General features: G+C 37.6%; 1 protein-coding gene across 2 annotated transcripts in view; it reads right to left on the bottom strand.

Annotated features, from left to right (window-relative positions):
- Positions 1 to 23,107, bottom strand: part of smash (smallish) — a 68,006-nt gene that overhangs the window by 43,882 nt on the left and 1,017 nt on the right. The gene's annotated exons all lie outside the window — the stretch shown is intronic.

Below are 23,107 nucleotides of genomic sequence, written 5' to 3'. Positions count from 1 at the left end.
GGAATGTAAAGAAAGCTGGAATGACATTTGTGTCGAATGACTTGTGTCACTAAATGGAAGGCACTCGATGTTATGTTACTTTTAGTCGATGTCGACTGAGAAGAGATCTCGTCGTCAACATCGGAAGTCGACGAGACACGAATGGCTCTAAGTCCTGGACTACTCGATGTTAAACGACGCGTGGACAATAGACAATTTTTATGCGCATTATCATATATTCTCGTGCTAATATGGGACAGAACCGGAGCGGCAGAACCTAAGGCGCGCGCCGATATCGATCGGTATGTATGTTAATTCGCTATTTAAGAGAGTGATTTAACGCGCGACCAAACTCCTCGATGCGCCCCGATAGATAACCGCGTTATGTAAAATACGGGAGATAAAATTGATCGCACTTATCTCTGCAACGGAGAGCGAAGGATATACCGGTATTACTCGATATATCGAAGTGCTGATTCTATTACGTACTGCAGCAGGAAGTAAATCCGATGTAAATCGAAACGGTCTATCGCATTCGCGAACGTTCAGTTTTGTCAAATGTAATACATACATTGAGAAAAATAGTCTGGTTGGATTAAACAGTAATTCTGAACGAATATGTATATCTCTTATATAGGAAAATTATTGGAATTCATCTTTGTGCAAAGCATGATTCTATGCTAATTGGAATAACTATATGAAAAGGACAAAATGCGTGGAACAACGGCATAAAAGTAGACAATGAAAAATGATTATCGAGCGGACGCGTTGAGTTTCGAGTTACGGTGTAACAAAGGCGAATTACAATCCAAATGCAGCCGTCCTTGCTACTGCACAGCACAACAATTGCGGGGACGCGAGTTGCAATAATGGTTCACGCGCGTGGCACTCCCGATCTATTCTGTGTGTTTCTCGCACGGTACGTAACATCTAACGTACATGTATGCGTACATAATGCAGCGTACAAAGAAGAGGGCGGACGAGGAAGATAGACGAGGCTGAACGCTGTATATCCCATTATCTTCGGGCTTATATACACTTACGCGGAACGAGATTAATTCTCAGCGCGGATCCCTTCTATCCAGCGTCGCGGGGCCGCGTGTCTGTCGTCTCAAGAAGGAGAGAAAGGAACCCACTCTTTTTCATCAGCCTTCACCTTAGACGACAACGACAACGACGGCGACGGGGACGACGATCGTCGCAGCCGAGGCGAGAACTCGTTATGCCGCCGCATTAAATCTCGAATGATTTATGCGTGCGCAAAATGATCGCGCGATCGTTTTACGGGCACCTGTATGTAGGTATATGTATGTACAACATAATGCCTGCATCGAAAATGAAAAGGATCGTCCTTGAGGAGGGAAAGGCAAGGGAAGTTCGACGCAATTCGATCGCATTTCTGAAAACTCGTCGGTTTACGACGAGGTGCCAGTGTGATGTTAATATTGACCTATTTAAAAATGCAGTGATTTCTAAAAATGGAGTAAAGTAATTACCAAGCGAACTAATTAACATTTTCGTAAAAATTTGTTGTACCACTAATTTGCAGTTCTTTCGTGCTCATTTCTGATAATTTAGATTATTTTTAATCTCAGTTTAACTTTTCACTTTTTTCAATTGTAAGAATTGGAAAAAGATAAAGAGATAAATGAGAGACGAGATAAAGTTAATCTACAATATATTAGTAAATGGATGTTAGTGTTGTTGCAATATAAATGCGAGCGTTAAAAATGTTATTAATATTTACACTTCTAACTCTAAGAAAAATTTTTCATTTTTATAAATTTATCATCAATAAATTCACTATCACTAAATTTGTCTAATAATAGCGGAATTAATAGTAACACTTGAACAGTTAGTTTCGTGCTGGCACTTAGAGTCGCGGGGTCATTTAAAGCAGGAAGAATCGAAGACACGGACAGCACTTGGCAGCGAATACGATTGATCGCATATTCCATCGGTCGTTCTCTCCATTACAAATATAGATCAGGGATACCAGGTAGATCGCGTCATGCGACCACTTTTGGCGATATTCCACGTGGTTACATGTACCACTCGAAACTACTAATGAGGTGATTGGTTTCTCCTCTCTTTCAAAATCATACCATGATGGCTTCATACGCGTTTAACACATCATTATTTTCTGAAGTTCATTCCAAAATTAAATTTACAGAAATACCTTTGAGAATAAAGCAGATAATGATTCCACGATTAGTGTAAAAGATTTTTATGAACGTGAAGGTTTATATATACATGGAAAGAGAACGGGTTTGTCGAAGTATCTAAAAATTTAGCTAGATACAGACCTAAAAATAATTTTGTTCGTCCATCAAAATAATTACGTACAATGCTAAGCTGATGACAACAATACTGCAAAAACATTCTGGCAGCTATTTTGAGCGTTCTACACAATTTCAATGTTAAAACAAGATTATTTTCAAATGTATATACTTCAGCAAAATCGTTTTTTCCGTATACAAATAAGTTGTTGCTTATAAATAAAATTTATGCATATTTTGTGTACAATTTTCATTCTTCGTTTACATAAAAAAATCCGACGTATAGTCATAAATTCTTTCACCTAAAAACAATGCCAAAGTAAAACGATCAGTTTTCATAGCTATAAGATATAGGGAATGATTATATTTTTTTCAAATCTAGAATTAGAGAAGAAATATGACAGTTAAATCATTATTCGAAAGTTACTGGACGACATCGGTGAAAACAGCTGATGGTGGTATCAAAATTTCAGTTTCTCGGAGTCGCAAGGCTGCGATTTCCATTTCTGGCACATACATTTATATACACGCGGTTCAACATGCACCGCGCAGCTTCAACTCTCACGACCTCTCACTCTCGTGACGACGCGACGCATCGACCGTACGTCACTGTGCGAAGCGGCGACCGAGTTCGACCGACCCAGGTTTGCATTTTCCCGTCGCTTTCCAAAGGAGCGAGCGTATACGCTCGTACGTGCGCACCTTGCGCGCATTGTGCGCGGGATGCACGTATAGGTAGCTGCAGCGGCGCGGCGCGGCGGCGGCCGATCTATACGTACAGCCGCCGAAGGTGTAAGCGTAAGAGGCCTAGACGCGGATCGTGGGAATTGGGCCTTCGGGAAAGTTTTTCCTAGATGCCCCCGGTCCGCCGTCGCGTATAGATATATATACACTGTCGACGAGTTGCGGCTGCTGCGGTGATTGCGGCGTGCCTTCGACGATTCTCTCGATTAACACCGTTGCGAATCGAATACAATCGTAGGACGCGGTCGTCGCGGAACGATGCGCACGGTGAAAAAGGTGCCCACGGTATTCGTCCTTCGTGCACTCGCTGGTCGTCACGTCGAAGCCGCTTCCCTTCGTTTAATCAAAGAGAGACGCGATTGCCGAGTCCGCGCAATGAGAGACGGTCGGATAATAAAGCTTGTTCAAACGCGGGAAATTGCGTACCGTCGAAGCAGCAACACGGTATCATTATCCGCCTTCAGACAGCGATCTTGCTCGATTAAGATTCATATACGCGCACCGCAATACCCAGACGTTGCGCGGCCTTAACGATCGCGAGAGAAATTTTGAGCAGCGCTTTTTAACGCTGTCGAAACTCTTCCTCTCTTGCCGTTGCTGATTCAAATCTCCTTTATGCACTGTCCTTTTTTATTTCAACGTTTCACATCGCGTAATGAATATTTATGATTGTTGCGATATCGACATTCTTTAAACGTCGCAGTCTCGTAAATTACCAGACACTTGAGATAAATGCTGCTTTCTGTTATCATGTTTGATTGTATGTAATTATGTATATATATATATATCTATATATATATAGCATTCTTGTTGCATTTATATTTGAAAATTGAAAAATTATTTAATATGTTGAAATAAAAATAATTTTGTATCTCTAAGAATAAGTCAAGTATAACAGTAAGATGCCTGATGAACCTTTGTTCATGTGTAAATAATTGATTTATGAGATATACGATAAGATATAATTCACAAATAATTGCAATGTACTTCCCAAGTTAATTTTTAAGTAAGTGGAAGGTGCTCAGAACTAAATTTTATTTTTATAGATACATTTTTATGTGTTTAATAGTATGTAGTTAAATTTAAACTATATTTATATTCTTATGAGATAGAGGAATGTATAAATAATAAACTTTATGTTCCTTTTCCAGAACAAGATTTTTAAGATAACTATGCATAGAATGCTGTAGTCACCTACTCACTTAAAGGTTAACTGCAAACATTTCGACGCTGGATTTGAATTCTCTTCACAATCAATTATGGAAGTCAAGTACAAATTGGATTTTTGAGTTTGTACTTTACATAGTTAACTTCGTTGATAGCATACATTCCAATTGTTTGCAAATGATATATTACTGTCTCATAAATATATTATTTATGAATCAATAACCACGGGGACTCATTGAGCATCTTATTTATATTTAATACGTTAAAACTTCTTTTATACTACCTTGGAAAAAAATTTTTTTCGATTTTTTTTTTTTTTCGCTTAAACGATGTATAAACTATCCAAGAATAATATCCAAAAGCAACTTTGGGTGAAAAGCGACTGAAAATAATTTTTTAGCCTGTTTTTGTAAAATAAATAAATAAATAATAAGTAAAAATAAATTTTGCGCGTTTATGTGTCTCCCAAATCCAGTGTACCAAAAAGCGTACGATGATATTGTGAACAACATTATGAACACGTAGAAGGACAGTTATATGGTGCTGGGACAGCTGAGTAAAGGTAAAAAAATTTTCAAGGATATATTGAATATTTCATGTCGTAAATGCATCATAAAACTTTAAACGCGTTTTTCTCGAAACTATGTTTTTCAAACTGGCGTTGCCTGGAACTCTGCCAATTTTCAATGGATTTACTTGAAATTTTAACTGTAGCTTCTCAGATATATTATCTTTGGAAGTACATATGGTTTTTTCGATTACTAAAAAATTACGTTTTTTATAAACAATTTAAGGTCGATTTTTACCCCAAAAAACGATAACATACATTAAAATTGATGCCAATTTGCGAATTTTCAATAAAACAACAAAATCATGTGTACTTCCAAAGTAGAAGTAACATATTTTAAGAAAAATTTTGGATTTTTGTTCTAGGTGCCATAGAAGTGCTAAAACAGACAACGCCGTTTGCCGTTACGAAAAAAACACAATTTTGACTATGATAGTGCCACGGCGCCATTTTGTAAAATAAATTGACAAAAAAATTTGTGCGTGTACTTCAATATATGTTTAATCATACCTCAAAATTTCATTTAAATCCATTCGTTAGTAACCGAGAAAAAAATTCCCAAAAAACGATTCATTTTTCAGCGCCAAGGTAGTATAACCCCTTAGTATATACACATTCTACGTTACATATTGATATACTAAAAAAATGAATAGCAAAAATTTATTGCAACAAGAAATGAACAGATCTTATTTTATATACATTCTTTATGCACGTATATTGAAATTATTATAGGTATGTATTTTATATTAAGTTCAAGATAATTTATATTTGTGTGTATACACATCTCAATATTAAAATCATTGCATTAATCTTCGAAAGCCAAGAGATTTAAATATATGATTACAGAATCGAAAGGTTGCAATGTACCTATGTGTACAATCACGAATGCAGCGCAGAATCACATTTTACACGGAACGTTAACGTCGAATTGCGTTAATAATCCAGATTAGATAAATCCGGTTTAATGATTTGTCGTTTTTCTGAATAATATATATTTTATCTGCGATGATTTATACGGAGGAGACAATTTCGCTTAACCAGAGCTAGCCGAGGGACATTGGTAGGGCTGACCTTAAGGTCGAGGCAAGACCGATCCCTCGCCCTTTCTGGACTGTCTCCCATATTATCAAGGATCCTTCCCGGCCCACTCTGTTAAATAATAATAATGCCGAGAAGAGGTGTGGCGGACGATCCTTCGCGTCCTTGAAGGGACGGAGGAACGCGCGCCGCTTTCTACTTTCCACAACGATGATGATGCGTGATTCCTAACCGAATCGACCGTCGATTTCTGGTCCGAGCATATATATATATACACCGTTCGTTCGATCGGCGTTGCAACCGCATGATATTTCGCCACGGTATCAGCTGCGAGAGAAGTATCGAATATCTGGAACGAAGTATTCAGATGAACGGCGGGGGCAAACGGGCAAAGGAAGGTAAGCAAAGGAGGTTCTCTCGTGGGTACGAGGAGAATGGCCGACTACGCTAAACCGCTTCACAATGAGGCAGGTGCTTGCTTTACGTAAGCCATGCTCGCGTTCTCCTCGTCATCATCGTTTTTGCACCGATGAATCGTTCGTCATCGTCTATCGCTTCTCTCTCTCTCTCTCTCTCTCTCTCTCTCTCTCTCTCATACTCTCTTATTTTCCACGCCTCGAAAATACGGCACCGAGTTATTCTGTTATTCCTGACGGGATTGTGATTTCTTGCGCCGTCTGAGGTTTACGCATCCTCGTAAAGCACCGACGTTCGAATTAAGCCGGCTGCGTCTTAAGTGCGTCGAGTAAGCTTCGAAGAGGCCGGGTGTGGCGTGGGAGAGGAAGCGCAAAGCGTTTCATCGGCATTCTCTCACTGTACTAAGTTGCGTAGAGTTTATGTCTAACGATTAATTTTGTTGCCGACATATTAAATCGCCGTGAGAATTTCAACGTATGAGATCGAGATAATAAAAATGAGTGGCTATTAATTAATAAATGTATTACATCTATATTTAAGTAATATGCCTATTATTCGCGAAATTTTTTAATTTCACAATTTTTAAAAAACCTTTAAGGAAAAAATAGAAGCTGATTACAAAAATACGTAAAAATCTCTTAAAATTGAAGGTAATATTATTGTAATATACTATTAATAATAATTAATAATATATTAACAAAAAATGAGAATTACCTAATACTGGCGTATTGAAACATTAATATTAAACTCTTCCTTAATATTGTAATAATTACTATTACGTAACTGCCTGTGTCGTAATTATACGTATATGTAATAATCACGTGTATGAAGTATATTTTTGAATCTACCGATTCAACGTTAAGTTTCCATTAATTCAGTATCGTGCAAATGCGTGCTATCCGTTATAACCGAATGAATTACAAAACGAAATTACGTGCATGCACTTTTAGACGTAGTTTTCAACAACAATGATGCATCTAGGAGAGCATTACACCCGAGCCCGAACTCGATTGAAGCTAATACTAAGAAGAATCGTCGAGTCGTGTTTTAAACTGCGGAAATGCTCCGTTATTCCTTTATTACTACTGACTGTTACCAACTTTCCGTTACGCAGCGTCGACTCGACGAGAAAAAGCGGAGCTCGCGATTGCACTGAGCTTCGTGTGCCATGTCTTTTCCCTTGGGATAAGAAAACATATTTTCACGTATTTTTATTGCATATAAAGCAACAACATACGGGAAGATTTAACTAGATTAAAGAAACATAACTCGATTGACGGTTTCTCCAATGAATTGCGAAAATCTCGAGTTTCACGCCGATGGGAATCTAGGCGCGAATTACTGTAAAAATCATGTCGTTACAATCGAACTAGAAATCTTATGTAACACACTTATCATGTCTGAAGAATCTAGCTCGCTATTGCGTAACCGTAGCTAACAGTAATATTGCACCGGTATAAACTTCAATCGTTCAACTGACCTGTGCCATTTGATGAATATATTTCAAGAATAATATACCGGAAAGTAAAATCGAACACATTTATATTGTATTGTACGTTTCAAGTTATGAGAAATTAATATTTGACTTTTTTTTTATTAATTTCTGCTTTGTTTTTCATTATATCCACACAATAAAATGGTGTACAACAGAAAATTCGCAAGAAAATTAGCAACTTGCCGAGGGGAAGAGAGAGAGAGAGAGAGAGAGAGAGAGAGAGAGATAGAGAGAGAGAGAGAGAGAGAGAGAGAGAGAGAGAGAGAGAGAGAGAGAGACTGTCAATCGCAATGCGAAATCGCGATCCGTCAGTCGTCGCGAAATATCGACATTCCCGTTAGCGTTCTTAACGGGTCGTCGTATTTATCGGGCGCGCACGTCAGCTGCCGATGAAAGCGCGGAGACGAGCGATTAATCCGTTAATCGACCGGCGGCCACATCCACTTGAGAAGTACCGCGGTCTTTCGAACACGAAGCGCGTACAATTCCGAGCGACAGCTGTTTACGCGCGAGCGAGTCTACCGGGCGTTTTCTTACTTAACGCTTGAGCGGAAATGCGCCTCATAATGAGCGCGCGTATTACGCGCATGGGAACCGTCGTTCGCGGATTGGCTAGGGAGTGTACGAATAATTGCTCTGTCGTTTGCCATCGCTCGTTGTAAGAAGCGAGCCGTAATCGCGACAAGTTTACCCGTAAACACTTCCGTGTTTCGAGGTTGCGCTTTCGGAATAGACCGACGATAAACAAAATAATTAATGTCGATGATTATACGCATCGTTCTTATTTCTAATAATATACATGATTACTTGCTATGCTGTGTGCATATTATTAAGTTATTATAAAATATTATATAATTACCTTGTTATATACTAACAAATTATGAGTTTTAACAGAATAAGAATATCGATACGTTATAACTTGAACTAATTTTGGAAGGTGAAAAGTGTGCCGCCCGCCGCGGAGCAACGCGCTTTACAGGCAAGTGCGATTAACGAATACTTGTTCATTTCCAACACATGCTTCGCCCTATATTATACCATAAGATCCACTGGATTAAGATTAAATCCGAGGCTATCCCCGATGCTACCTGGCTTTGCAAAATAATTTTACGAGATACCGTTATTCGCGTACGGCCGCGTGAGCACGCGGCGCCGAAAGCTGTAAAATTGCATGAATAAGCGGCCCGGTTGATGTTAAAATGCTCTCGCCTATCAGAAACGACGATGCATGTTTTAACGAATCACCGGCTTCCATATCGTGTGCACCGTCGCGTCGCGTCGCAACTTTGCGAACGCATTTTTACGCAGCGCAACGGGAGTAACACGCATTTCACGTGCGTATATACTTACGTGTAACGTGAAAAGTCAGCGATCCTGCACGCGGCCGCGCGTCTCTCTCTCTCTCTCTCTCTCTCTCTCTCTCGTCGTGCATGTCGTCGTTCGTGCGTGCACGTGGGACTGTGCGTGTATGTGCGTGACCGTTATGCAATTGCACGAGCGCCAACCGAAAGCATGAAAATAAAACGCGAGTACTCCTCTCTCTCTGAGGTGAAGGACGCGCTGGAATGCCGACCGCGCCGCGACGAGACGAGATGCAACGCGATATGACGCGACGACGACTTTTTCATCGTTGGTTCACCGGGTCTAAAATCTGAAAATCTATTTTATTTTATGATATCCGTTACGACTCGTAGTTGCTACTCTCTAGTTACTTTTCTAACAAATTGATTCATATACCATATTTAACTTTAATAAATTCTGAATTTCTTGTCCTACTTAAAAATTTAAAAGACCGAAGTAAAATAACTGTAGCCTGCCTTGTAAAAAAAGTAAACGAAGATATTTTTGAAATACATTTAATATTCTTATTATGATGTATTTCTTATTATATAAAATTGTTTACAGATTTTAATACGTTATTAAGTATTATTAAGATGCATGCTTATGGGAATATCAAATTATTAAATGCTAGTCAATTCAATAGTCAAGACCGAAAATCAATTCGGCGCAATTTAAATCACTACTTAATATGTAAATTTACATCGAATTATTTAAGCACTTATAAAATCCTATAGCTTGATCGTTTAAGACATTTATGTATTCCTTCTACTCGTTGTGTATTCACATTTGCGGAATAAGAAATTAGTTAATTTGTATAGAACTAATTTATCGCGCGCAATGTAAATAAGTAAAAATTGAGACAAGAACTCGGAAAGTGCAGACTCCTTTTATTAATTGCGACGTCTCGTCTTTCTTCCTTTTTCATGCAACGACGCGGTACTACCACTGGCCATGTAATTCGAGCTGAAGAGTGATGGACTAAAACGGCATCGTCACGATATCGGCGTGGAGTCCTCTCGCGCGGAACGCGGAGGCGAAGAAGAAGCGAGTGAGCGCGCTCGCTGCCGCCGCTTGCTTGCGTTGCATCGTCACTAGCGGCGGCGTGGAACAGGTGCATCTATGTCGGTGACTCGTGCCAACGGTATCTCGCGTGTGAGTTTTTGCGTCTTAAGGATCCTAAGGATGAGGTCAACGACATCCTCGCGCGGTGTATACGCGCCAATGACAGACTGGCGCGGAGGACGGATGCGCCATAAAGAACCACGGCCGTGCACGCTTCAATTGGATCACGTTAGCAAAATGAACAAGTATATCTAGTTAACGTTAGCACAAGTTAGCTTCTTTCCGTTGCGGAAAAGAAGGCGCAAGAAATCCTAGAAAGAGTACAAATTCGAGGCGGGTGCAGCGCTCTTTCGAGGAAAAAAAATTAACTCTCTTTTATGAAAATATATATATATATATATATATACATAATAATATTATTACTTCTCACAAAGAAATGCAAAAATGTTGAAATACCGTCCACAAGTTCCACGTCGAAAGGCAGATGTATCGCGAATCATAAAAAAAATCATGGACACCACCCATAAAGTCACGGATCTAATTTTGCGGTTTAGAAGTGTAATAGGTATTCCTGATGCCCATTAAGTTAATGAGAACATCGAAACGGAAGAAAGCGGAGAGCACGCCTTTGCTGTCTTTAGCCGCGAGCGTTAAGTCGAGTCCGCGAGTTTACGAACGGCTATCGCCGATAATTGTTACGCGCGCGAGGACTACGCTTACGCGATAGGTGCATCGTGTGTTCCGCATCGCTCGTTTCAGCTGTCCTCGTTTGCTCGGTTACTGGCTCATTTTCAACGTTTTCCATGCGTTTCCGCGAAGCATCGGGAGGATTTATCGGTCTGCGAATAGTATTAATTTTAAACAGACAACATTTTTGCGACTACTCCGGCTTCTCGCTATCGGCGCTCGGCGATCCGAACCAAGTTACGAGGTACGTATTCAGATTTGGCACACACTTATCGCAACTTGTAAAAAGATCGGTTCTGTTTACCGCGCCTTTGCGTTTATACAGCACTTTGCTGGCTGCACTTAAAATGAAAGAAATCCGTAATTACGCTAGAAGGAGAGAGAGAGAGAGAGAGAGAGACAGGAAAGAAAACAAGTCTAGAAAGTATAGCTTTCAGAAAAAAAATAGAGCGAAAGTTTTCTTCTTAACAATAGTTCAATTGTTATTAAAATAGTAGGTTCTTCAAATAGAATTTCTGTCAAAAAAAATATTAAAATTATTCATTTAGTAGAGTATTATTTAATTAAAATTGAAGTAATTTGTAGACATTTGAAAATCTACCACACGATATCTAATTTATATTATTTTTTAATGAGATATGCAGGAAAAATATACATTCACTGTACATATATTTCCAAGAAGGGAAATACACGTGATTAAGTAATGTTGACAACTCAATGGTCACACATAAGAAAATTTACGATTTTCTTTCTGCATCGCTCGCGCACACCAACTCGTACACTAATCAGACGCGCTGTGCTATTCTCGCAAAAACATGTTTTGAATGGGCAGAAAGGGCTCTCTCTCTCGTAGACTCAAATACCTCAGGGCCTCGAACGAGCGAAAATATACGCCTCTCGAGAGACGACGACGACGCGTTCGACGAGCTAAAGCAGGTCGGTCGGAAATAAGCACAAAGCCTACTGTCAGCTGCCAAAAGATTTAATCTTCCGTGGATTGTATTGTGCGACCCTGCCTAACTTCTAAAGATTCAAGAGTACCGTGAAACCTGTGTACAATCGTTTGCTCCAAGCAACACAATGTTTTAACGGCTTACTTCTATTGTTAACCGCGAGATCTAATGAAGGTCTCGTGAAAAGAAAACTGCTAAAAATAATATCTCAGAGAAAAACGGTAAATATAAATAATTTTTACATCTGCACTGCGCTTTTTATAAATTTTCTTGTCTATGTATATTTTGCGGTCATAAACAAATGAATTTTTTTTATCTGCAAAATTGCCTTATAAATGTTTTTCCATTTTATTAAAAACTATTACAACATTATGTAATAGCAATTTATAAACAAACTTTTTCTCTAACCAAAAAATACTTTTACATAAATATATATTTTTTCCAGTCCGTCCACATTTATTTTGCGATCATATAACTGTAACATTGTATTATATGAGAATCTTGTCTGTGGGGACGATCTAACGAAGTAGACTCTACAGAGGATCCGTCGATATCTCGGTATTTTAATAAGAATCGACTGCTCGCCCCCCTCTGGCGCAGTAGAAACGCAATCCGTAGATTGCACGGTGGCGAAGCATTACGCGTTTAAATCGAGCGAGCAGTTGGCGAGTACCCAATCGTTGATCCGATCGCCTAATGAGACTTTAATCGCTGGTAGATTAAATTTAAATTACGGCCTAGCCGTCCAAGTATTCCGCGCCTGCACTCTCTCGCTCTCCTGCGCGTCACCTCTCGCGCCTAATAGTCACGGTATTTATTTTTTTCCCGAGACAAAGGTTACGTCGGGTCGGCGTAAGTGCATCCGCCGGAATGTGGTTCAATCTACCTGTGTGCCATACCACGCGGCCCCGCGAGGTTTGATTTATGCACGGAGATACTTAGTTGGCGTAGGAGCAAAATAGAGAAGAGGTCTCGCGTGCGTATGTCGCGTGATTGCGAACGCACCTATTATCGGGGACGAGCAGCAGTCCTTCGTGCATTCCGCCGCGCGCGCGGAAAAGTTATCTCCGTCTATACGAAGTGTCCCATCCCCCCGCGATTAATTTTTCAGACGAAGCCCGTAAATTTGTTAAAAGCATATACGACACACAGTGCGGAGAGATCCTGTACGATATTTCGCCGCCGGGATTATTTCACCGTTTCACCTTGCGCTATCTCTTTTCAAAGCAGCAACGATCCTTAGACTTCGTTAATCGCGGGGTTCCTTTTCACACGCGGACGAGATCTTGCGCCGCAGCCTCACGCATAAATTTGTACGCACATACTGCATGTGTTTTTCCTGACAGCTGTACGCGGTTTGGAGAGTAAGCCTTCATTTCTGCCATGATTTATTCCGGTCAGTAACGTGCTTGTTTTTTGTTCCGTCACTTCGTAAAGTCTCATGACTGTACGAACCAGTTTGAGAACCGCTATTCTATAAACTGACAAGGCACAATTCACACGCAGCGCATATTGTATAAATAGCTAGAAGACGATACTGTTATATTAATAATATACCATTTTGACGAATTTACAGATAATAGTACTGACGAAAATGGCGCGAGAGAAGCTAATTATTGCGAAGTACATAGTTCCACAAAATCGTTTCTCTGTCGACGCTTTCGTTTTGTTGTAAATATCTCCGGTCACTTTTTAGATACAACATTTAGAAAGCAGTCGGGAGATAATTAAATTATGATTGATATTAACTCGAGCTGAGAGATGTTTCTCTTGACCGTTTAAGGGTTAATAGTTGAAGACATAATACCGAGTGGAAAGTGTGGATGTTACTTTAGGATTCTCGCGGTCAATAAAACGGACGAGACGCGCTCGCAGCTGTCGTTCGACGGCTCTCTCGCTACATTCTCAAAGTACCCGGATTCCTACGTGCGTAATAACAGACGACAGGCCGATGACTATAATTATCGTATCTACGCGTAACAGGTGTCGCACCTACTCGGCACGCTTTTATCAACATCGGACGTGACCGGGACGTAGATACGAAATGAACAAATAACTATCGTTTGCGTGCATGTATGTACATGAGCAAACCAATCAACGGATAACGCTTGTTAATTCGCCTGTGATAATATACGTATCACGTTGTACATAATTTTCAATGACACGCGCGTTTATTTTAGTGTCGTTGGATCAAAGTTATTCTCGTTATCTTTGAAAATGCAATTTCTATGATAACGCTTGTTAATTCGCCTGTGATAATATACGTATCACGTTGTACATAATTTTCAATGACAGTTACACGCGCGTTTATTTTAGTGTCGTTGGATCAAAGTTATTCTCGTTATCTTTAAAAATGCAATTTCTATATACGTACACGTGGAAAGAACGATTTTGCTGAAGTATCTAAAAATTTAATAGTTACAAATTTGAAAATAATTTTTCATTGAATCATCTAACTTAATTACGTAGCAATGCTGTAAAAAGTTTTGACATTTCAGCAAGTTTAAGCGATTTAAATAATTATTCTAATGATTCAGCATAATTATTTTCAGATCCGTATTTAATTAAATTTTAGGTACTTCAGCAAAATCGTTCTTTTCATGTATCTATTAATTTCTATGTTTATCCACCGACAAAAATGGGCCACTACAAAATTGCAGTAGTTTCTTATGAGTAAATATATATGTAAAGGACGACTGAGAGATTCTAGAGTGTCTTTAGAATGTTGTTTTAAGTGATTTTGTTGCCAGAGTAGCTGCATGGCACGAGACAATCCTTACGTCACAAAACAAAAATGTGACTTATCTGATATCCTATTCTGATATTTTATACATTGGAAAGAATTTAAAAGTCATCAATTTCTACATTCTTTTATATCGATTTCTCTGACTCGAGTAAATCAACAAACTATTCTGTAATTAAATAAAAAAGATTTTACCAATCTTCGCGTAATAATAAATTGAGAAGTTTGAATAGGATGTATTATCGCAAGAATGCAGTTTCTGAATGTTTCTCTGTCTCTGTTTTTGATCTGCTTATGTAATGTGCATTAAACTTGTACAACCGATACGAACAACGGATTTAGCCATGTCTACACCCACGCTGGGTATCATCTTCCCTGTTGAACAAAGTGCCGAAGGCAAAGGTTTCTCCATGTTCGATGCGGGAAAAATTATACGTCATGGATACCGCGAGTGAAAAGTGAAAATTAATACTCTTCATTTCTTTATCGCAATATATCCAAACATAATATAATTATATAAATAAATAATGAGATTTAAGAGTTATTAAAATAACAATATATTGAATGTCAAGAGCTATTCTATTCTACAATAATCGTCGATGTATAATGTATTTGAAATTAAGATCCCATGTTATAGAGGTCAGAAAGGGAGAGAAAATGTTGCGAGAGAAAGAGAGACAGCGAGACCGCGTGTGAACGTTTCTTTTATCTCATTGAGAATTTCCTCACAGGAGAGTGAATAGTCACCTGTGAGAAGGGGGTCATTTTCACAAAAACGAGGGGAAAGCTCTTAAGCAACGCCGCGGAGGCGTATCGCGTAGAGTTCACTTTAGTAAGGATTCCCAAGTTTAATCTCGGCTCATTGTTCGTACGCGTTACCTCAAAAATAACTTTCATGCGCGACTTCGTGTGAAGTGTCCTAATCGTAATATTTATCCCGCTGAAATTAACCTTAGAAAAGGTTTTTACACGCCATTTTACGAAAAACAAACGAACGATCGTATGGTTTTTCGATGGAGATGGACGTACGATCTCGAGATTTCACTCTTTCATTTTGCCAAGCTCCACGATTTATCATTGTGATGATTAAACCGCGTGCGTGACCCGCGCGCAAGAAAGCTCACGGAGTAATGATACGTTGACGGCAAGAAAGAGTGAAATTCTGTAAATCACGCGTTACCCGGACGGACGTAATTTTCATTAAAGTTTCCGTTACTTAGTAAAGAACATTAGAATAATTTATACCTATGAATTACTCTAATATCTTATTCGCTCTAACGGATACTCGACTACTAAAAAAAAGAAAAGGTAAGACAACCTTAACATTTACTTTTACTTTAATTACATCTTATTAAGATTAATCTCTTTACCAGCTGTTTTTTAGCTCGTTATGTCACTCATTATGTAGTAACAGCCTTATGCTTTATTAAGGCTGCCAAAAAGTCTTACAGAACAGCCGACTAAACTTGAGTTTAGCAGAGGTCAATTGGACAGGTCGCAACATCTCCAATGATATTATCTTGTCACAGTGAAGAAGAATACCAAGTGTGTACACGAAAAAATGGTTTTGTTGAAATATCTAGAAATTTAACTATCAGATGGAGATCTGAAAATCATTTTGTTGAACTATCAAAATAATTATATAACACGTTTAATCGTTGATGACAATGCTGCAAAAAGTTTTAACATTCTAGCACCTATTCAGTATCTTATATAATTATTTTGATAGTAGTATATTTTCATCTATGTATAACTAAATATTTACATACTTCAGCAAACCGTTCTTTCCGTGTATATGCACGCGCGTGTAAATGTAGGTAGCAGCTATACATTTTACTTGAATGATGTTTACAAGCGCCGTGAGTGCAAATGAAATGCAGCCTGTATCTATACTGAAAAAAGTCTGGTCGCATTAAATGGAACAAATCACAATTTTCTATTATAAATCTATTATAATTTTAATTGAAATAACCAGAATAATCTGAATAATTCCGAATCTTCTGGTTCGTTAATTTTCAACCAAAATTTTTCCAAAATGTGCATATAACTGTACGTTGCACTTTTATAATTTTTCGAAGAAATAAAATTCTTTCATGTACGTAATCATGCATGTTGACGTATTGTGCGTGATATTAAATGAACAGCTTCGACTATTTTTCGAGAATTCCGTTGTAATCACAGGGTTTAGATTCGCGTCATTATTCAAGAATTAATACGCACAGGTGTGCTAGATGGAAATCTACTTGATAGTGCACCACCGACGCAGAGAAAGTTAGTCGTGATGCGTACCTTCATCATCTTTCGCGGCATCCATTGCTTGCTGTTGTCGAGAACGGCTCAAATCGGCGATAACAAGAAAGTAGACAGACAAGCGCGAGCTCACGTTTCGTCGCTTGCCTGCATACTTCGGCCACGATGAACCGGTTTTCTAAACTGAGAGAAAATGGCAAATGCAAATGTGAACGAGTAATTATAATGAGGTATAATTTGATATGCCAGCTGATATCTATCGCCTAATCTATACTTGAGTGATCTATATTTAAATACTTTAATTTTAATTAAAGTCTGCCTGTACCCACAAGCATTAGAGAGCATCAATTTCGTTAATTAATAAAGAAGTACGTGAATGAAACTTTTGTTTACAATAGAGTGCTCTTTAACCTTGCTATTCGATTGTGTGTCACATATCTTGGTAAAAATTACAAAAATTAAGAGCAAATTTATTAGACATTATTAAACAATAAGAAATTATAAATTTTATTTTAATAAATTCGCTCATTTTTTTTTATTTTCACCAAGTTGTGTGATACACAATTTTCACAATTTTGGGTGTGACAATCTATTCAAATTTATTATGTGATAATATCGACAATAATATTTTGAGTTTATATAATATAAAAAATAGAAGTATGTGAAATGGACTAAAAATATAATAATCAAATGAGTGCCGCCTACTGTAGAATGCGAGAGGTACTATATAGGAGGTTTATTTTGTCTCATTAACATTGGTGATTTTATCTTTTGCTATATAGAATTAAATCACCAACGAGATGCTAGCGAGAAACAGGTCTTCTATGTAACATCTCTTATCTTACAGCGAGCGCACATTTGGCTATTGCAATGTTCAGTTAATATATTAAGAGCTTCAAAAAATTAATTTTTACAGAACAAAGAGACCTTAGTATGTATTTTTCTATGTATAAGCCCGGATCTACAATAGATTTTTAAGCTATAAAAAAATGATCAAATCATAGTCAATTATTTTTCTCACATTCGGCTGTAATTGGTCAATTTCTTACGGTTTAAGGGGGGCTTATTAAAACATCCATTGTAGATCTAGACTAAAACAGCTGAATTAACACATTAAATGAATTCAAATTCTCGTAACAGAATATGAAAAAGTGAATCGTTACTCATGTTCGAGTGCAAGGACTTCGTTTACAATGTGACCGTATATCGTGCGGATATACGGCTGTACTGCTCGAGACTACGATAAGAAGAAATAATTGCCAAGTACATTAAGTCTATTAGCGCTTTTGCCGTCCAGGAACCGGCGAGTCAGTGTCTACGTACTGCCGCACGTTTAATTAATCGCCTTTTCAATATATTTTGCGAACGTCCCTGCACGGTCATCCTCGTGCATCGACCTCCTCTACGGTCTCCTCGAATAATATTAAATGGAGGCGTCTCAGCTTTGAAGGATTATCAATGCCGACGAAAGTATAGTACAATGGTCGTGAAAGCGCGACAGCCAACTTCCTCCGTGACTATCAAAAGCGGACAAATAAGCAGTTAAAGCGAATCATCGATTTCTACTGACGGTCATCCTCTCCTGTCTCTATCTACTCGCGCATTACGATTGTTGGGATTTCCGGTGTTGGGATATAAAGAACGGGAAGCGACGCGTTTCCTCCACCTGTGTTCCGCATGTAGAGCAGCAAGTCGGGTCTATTACGGTGCTAGATAAAAACCTGGGATTCGTTCTTGACGACACAGCTACAGGATGATCGTCGAATATAGCTATAACCAAGTTTTTTGTAGAAAAAGAAATTATAGATTATATATACGTATATAACGCAAAGTTGGCTCTGTGATGTTGTATTCTATACGCTAATACTATATGTATATGTACTATATGTATATTTATATATAATGTAGATTAACTTTAACTTGGTTAATTTATTCTCTTTATCTTTTTCTAACTTTTAAAACTAGAAATAAGTAAATTAAGTAAATCGTAAAAAGTAATTAAAATTAATCTATCGATAGAAATGAACATTATACTCTAATAACTTAATTTACTTATTTCTTATTTCTAATATATTTTTGATATAAAAGACTTTAACATATATTCAGAATATACCCATAAAATTGTAAATTTTAAAGTGAACAAGTACCAATTTGTATTGAGACGCGGATAGCACCATTGGTTTTAACTATAATAAAAAAGATATAAGAGAAGTAAATTAAGTAAGTCGTAAAAAGTAAGTAAAGTTAATCTATATATATTAATAGAAACAAACATTACTCTAATATTCTTTGATATATATATGCGAAAGACTTTCACATATATCCGGAATATATTCATAAAGCTCTAATTTTTAATGTAAAACAGCCATGAGAAGTATCATTTGCATTGAGAAAGAGAGAGAGACGCGGATGCCATCGTCGGCTTTCTAAATTTGTATCAAATACTAAGAAGCGTCACTTTCACCGGCTGATCGATAAACTCCACGCCACAACGTGCAGTCAGATTGAAAGATTCTGCGGTCAAAATCATCACGATGAATTTCAGGGGAATCGAGGGAGATAATTCGAGAATTGCTGCGGAAACCGAACGAGTCATCGACGCTTGTGTCATAAATGTCGTAATAATATTCCTTTTTTTTTTTTTTCAGAGTTAGATTACGGGGAAAGACCGCACGATATTCGTCATCGTCATGTAAATATTAACTTGACGATAGACACGCCAAGATATTTATCTCATACAAGATAGACAGGTTATTAAATATCTGAAGTGTCCTCGGGCTATTTCTTTCTATCAATGCAGCGAGAAAATGATGAATAATATTCAGGTGAAAACATCAAATTCTTAGATCAAACGAAGATGTAAACACAATTAATAAGAAAAAATATAGAAAGTCTTATCTCCATCTGATCATTTACGGAATAATATATCCGTAGTATACGTTTATTTTAATCCAGTTGAAATTGATTGCATCAATATGTGATTTGATCAAAAGCCTAAAAGATGTCTATAAAATACATCTTAAAAATTTCAATATTATTTAAAAGATTTTACGATATTTTTTACGATATTCGTTATTCGAACGTCTACGTTTAAAAAAAAGTCAGCTCTGTCATTCTGTATAGATTTATAATTATCATACACACCTTTGGACTCTCGGTATGTTTTTCGCGATGAAAAAAACGCAAGAATCCAAAAGACGTCTAAAGTACATCTTAAAATATTTAAAGATTGTTTTAAAGAAACAACAAAAGTAAGGTGTTAATATTCGGTATAAACAAGCAACAATTTATCAGTTGACAAATTTATTATAAAAAAAAATTCAGAATTAAATACGATTGTTTTAAAGAATTTTTGGATACCTTCGTTGTACTAAAATCTGTGCTGTCATTCTGATTAGACCTAATTATCCTATATACATATGTATATAGACTTTCGGCATACATTGACGTTCTTGGCGATGAGAAATACAACACACAAGAGTGACATCCAAAGCATATCTAAAATACATTTTAAACATTTAAAGATTGTTTAAAATATTTTACCATATCTTCGGATGTTTGTTATTTGAATACCTATGGTCTAAAAAAAGTCTCTGCTGTCATTCTGATTAGATTTAATTATACTATGTAGATTCTCGGCATGATGCGCATGACGTTTTTCACGATGAGAAACGTCGCGCGGTAGAATATTGGTAAGCTCGCGTGTCGCGGTTTGCGGAATTATTTCGCAAACCGCGCCGTTATAAATCAACTCTGCTTTAATGGAGTCTATTATGTAACACGCCAAAATAACACGCGAAACACTTGAGCGCCGGTTGTGCTAATGGAAACACGTTCGCACGACATCGCACGCAAGCAAAGCAACGCACAAGGAGACCATCCGTCCAATCTGCATCGTTAATTATTAGCCACGTAATAACATCTGCGTTGGTATCTCATATACCGGATCCACGGCGTCGAGTCAACAAAGAGACCCTCGTACGTGCAGCCGCGGTTTGTGTCAACGTTATTTAGCGCACGTTTACTTCGGTCGAGCAAAAAATTTTCTCCTTTTCTTTCTAAGCAATTTCGCATCTATGCGGGTAATAATCAAAAGGATTGCCGAATCGGTTAGCCGGGTTTGCTTCACTTGAATTGTTTCGCAATCGGGTCCGCGTTGTCGCAACCGCGATTCCCGTTGTATTCCGAGACCGAAAATCGAGCGTCATGCTTCTAAGTTTATTGTACCTGTATCTTTTATAGCAGAAGTTTTATTCTTGAAAAATATCACATACGAAATACTAGAAAAACTTGTAATATACATAATAAATAATATTATAGTATTTTCATACATTTTTATATGTGATATTTTTTAAGAATATAGAACTCCTGGAGAATATTTTGTATTTAATTATGTTTTAAAATTTTGTGTGTATATACATAAAAATTTTCATTTTTCTATTCTTCGTTTTCGCTTTAAAAAAAAAGTTACATGATCGATACTCCGGTCAAATAATGAAGTTGCTTCCGAGTTAATCGTAATTTCGTTAAATTAAAATACGACGTATTTGTTTTTCGAATATTTGGAAAACTATTAGTATAGCCAGGTATACCTCTGTGAAGCTGGCTGGCTCCACTTTTTCAAAATTTGGAAAATTAAGCACAGTTCTTGTTTTAATTCTTTAATTAATGCTGTGAAAATTACACTTAATTGGAAGTTCTAAAGTACTATTTGAAATATAGAATGCAAATTTCCATCTTACAGTGTTTGATAGAGGAAAGTTCAAAGTTTGTAATCTACAATTCTCAGAATTTTATAGTATAAAACCATTAAAAATTTTCACTATGGGTCCAAATCATTCGTTGCTGTAATCATTAATGTTGAATGTAACTTTTTTCTAAGGTGGAAACGTGAAAAGTGAAAAATTTTATCATTGAAGATAATGGAGAAGCTTTTTACATTTAGGCGCTGAAGAAAAAGTTAAGTGATTACTACCTAGATAGTAATTGTCTTAAATTTAATCCTGGTTAGCGATTGAATTTTTTTTTTCAACGGAAATGTAAACATTTTTGCATTACCATCAATGATAAAAATTTCTACTTTTCCAGTTGTTTTAGAAGAAAAAGTAGATCGCGTGATCGCTATCTGGATCAACTTAAAACGATCTTGAATGTGCTCATATTGTATAGAACATTTCAGCAACATTGCAATGTTATTGCAATATTAAAGAATGTGCAAACAAAATTGCTGCAACATTAAGTCTGTATTACTCGAAATTTTAAAAAATTTTTGCATTTAAAATAAGATAAACGTACATTCGAGCGTTGAAGAGAGAGAGAGAAAGCGAAGATAATGAGTGTAAAAAGTGCAAGAAACGCTAGAATAGTCTGTTCTTTTTAGCTGAACTTCTTGCACGGTTTATTTTTTTCACATTGGAGAGAAAAAGAAAAAATAAACTGTACAAAAATTCATTTAAAAAGAGCACACTAATGTTCTGTATTGTGTACGCGTAAGTCTAATATTACACTTAATAATAATAAAAACTTTATTATATACACTTATATACAAATTGTGTTTAAACAATACGTAAAATTACAATAAAAGGAAAAATGTCGTTTTTGTCGTATGATAAATTTTTCAAACGTTGTTAATTGGCTGCAAGACAAAGAGGTTCTCGAATCTCTCTATCCTATCCTTATAGCTATATTCAACAGGATTAGAAAAAAATGGTCGTACCACACATAACATTAACACAAAATTAAAATATGATTATTATCGTTCGTTCAGAGACATCTCATTCGTCACATGGCGACGTAATCAATTACTCAATTAGTTGGCCGTAAAACTTGTCCACATTCCTGTCTAAGTAGCTCGGCCACGAGAGAAGACGTCGCCACGCGATTAAAAAAAGATTCGAGAAAAAGAGGGAGATAAGACGGGAGGGTTTACAGCTTTTGCTGTGTAGTCGTTTGCGCTTTTGTCGCCGCACGCCTACGGCGCCAGACACCCCCAGGCGCCGCGCCGCACTACAATTGCATTTATACTTCTCGTGGACCAATCGTGCTCTAACCGGGATTCTCGGCGAGACGGACGAACGAATTAAGAGCGGATTTGGGTCAGACGGCGACGCGGAGGGCGCAGCACGGTAGCCGGCTTAAGACGAGAATTGCGTTGCGTACGATCTCTCGGCGCGGCGGCGGCGTTTACGATCTCTTCCCGGAACGTAGACACGCTCACTCGTCCGCCCCGACCGTCGTCGGCGTAGTACGCCTTTCTAAACTCTCGCGTACGCGATTTTCACAAGATATCCGTCATCTTCTTTCATTCTTGGCGTCTGCCTCCCTGCCTTGGATAGGTCGGTGTTATCCATAGTCGATTCTTATATTTGAGAATGTCTCGAGCAC

This window comes from Cyphomyrmex costatus, unplaced genomic scaffold (assembly GCF_001594065.2).
Source record: "Cyphomyrmex costatus isolate MS0001 unplaced genomic scaffold, Ccosl1.0 scaffold51, whole genome shotgun sequence".
In the NCBI taxonomy this organism is placed as follows: domain Eukaryota; kingdom Metazoa; phylum Arthropoda; class Insecta; order Hymenoptera; family Formicidae; genus Cyphomyrmex; species Cyphomyrmex costatus.
Note: the sequence above shows the minus strand (reverse complement) of the source record. Positions and strands in the feature narration are given on the sequence as shown.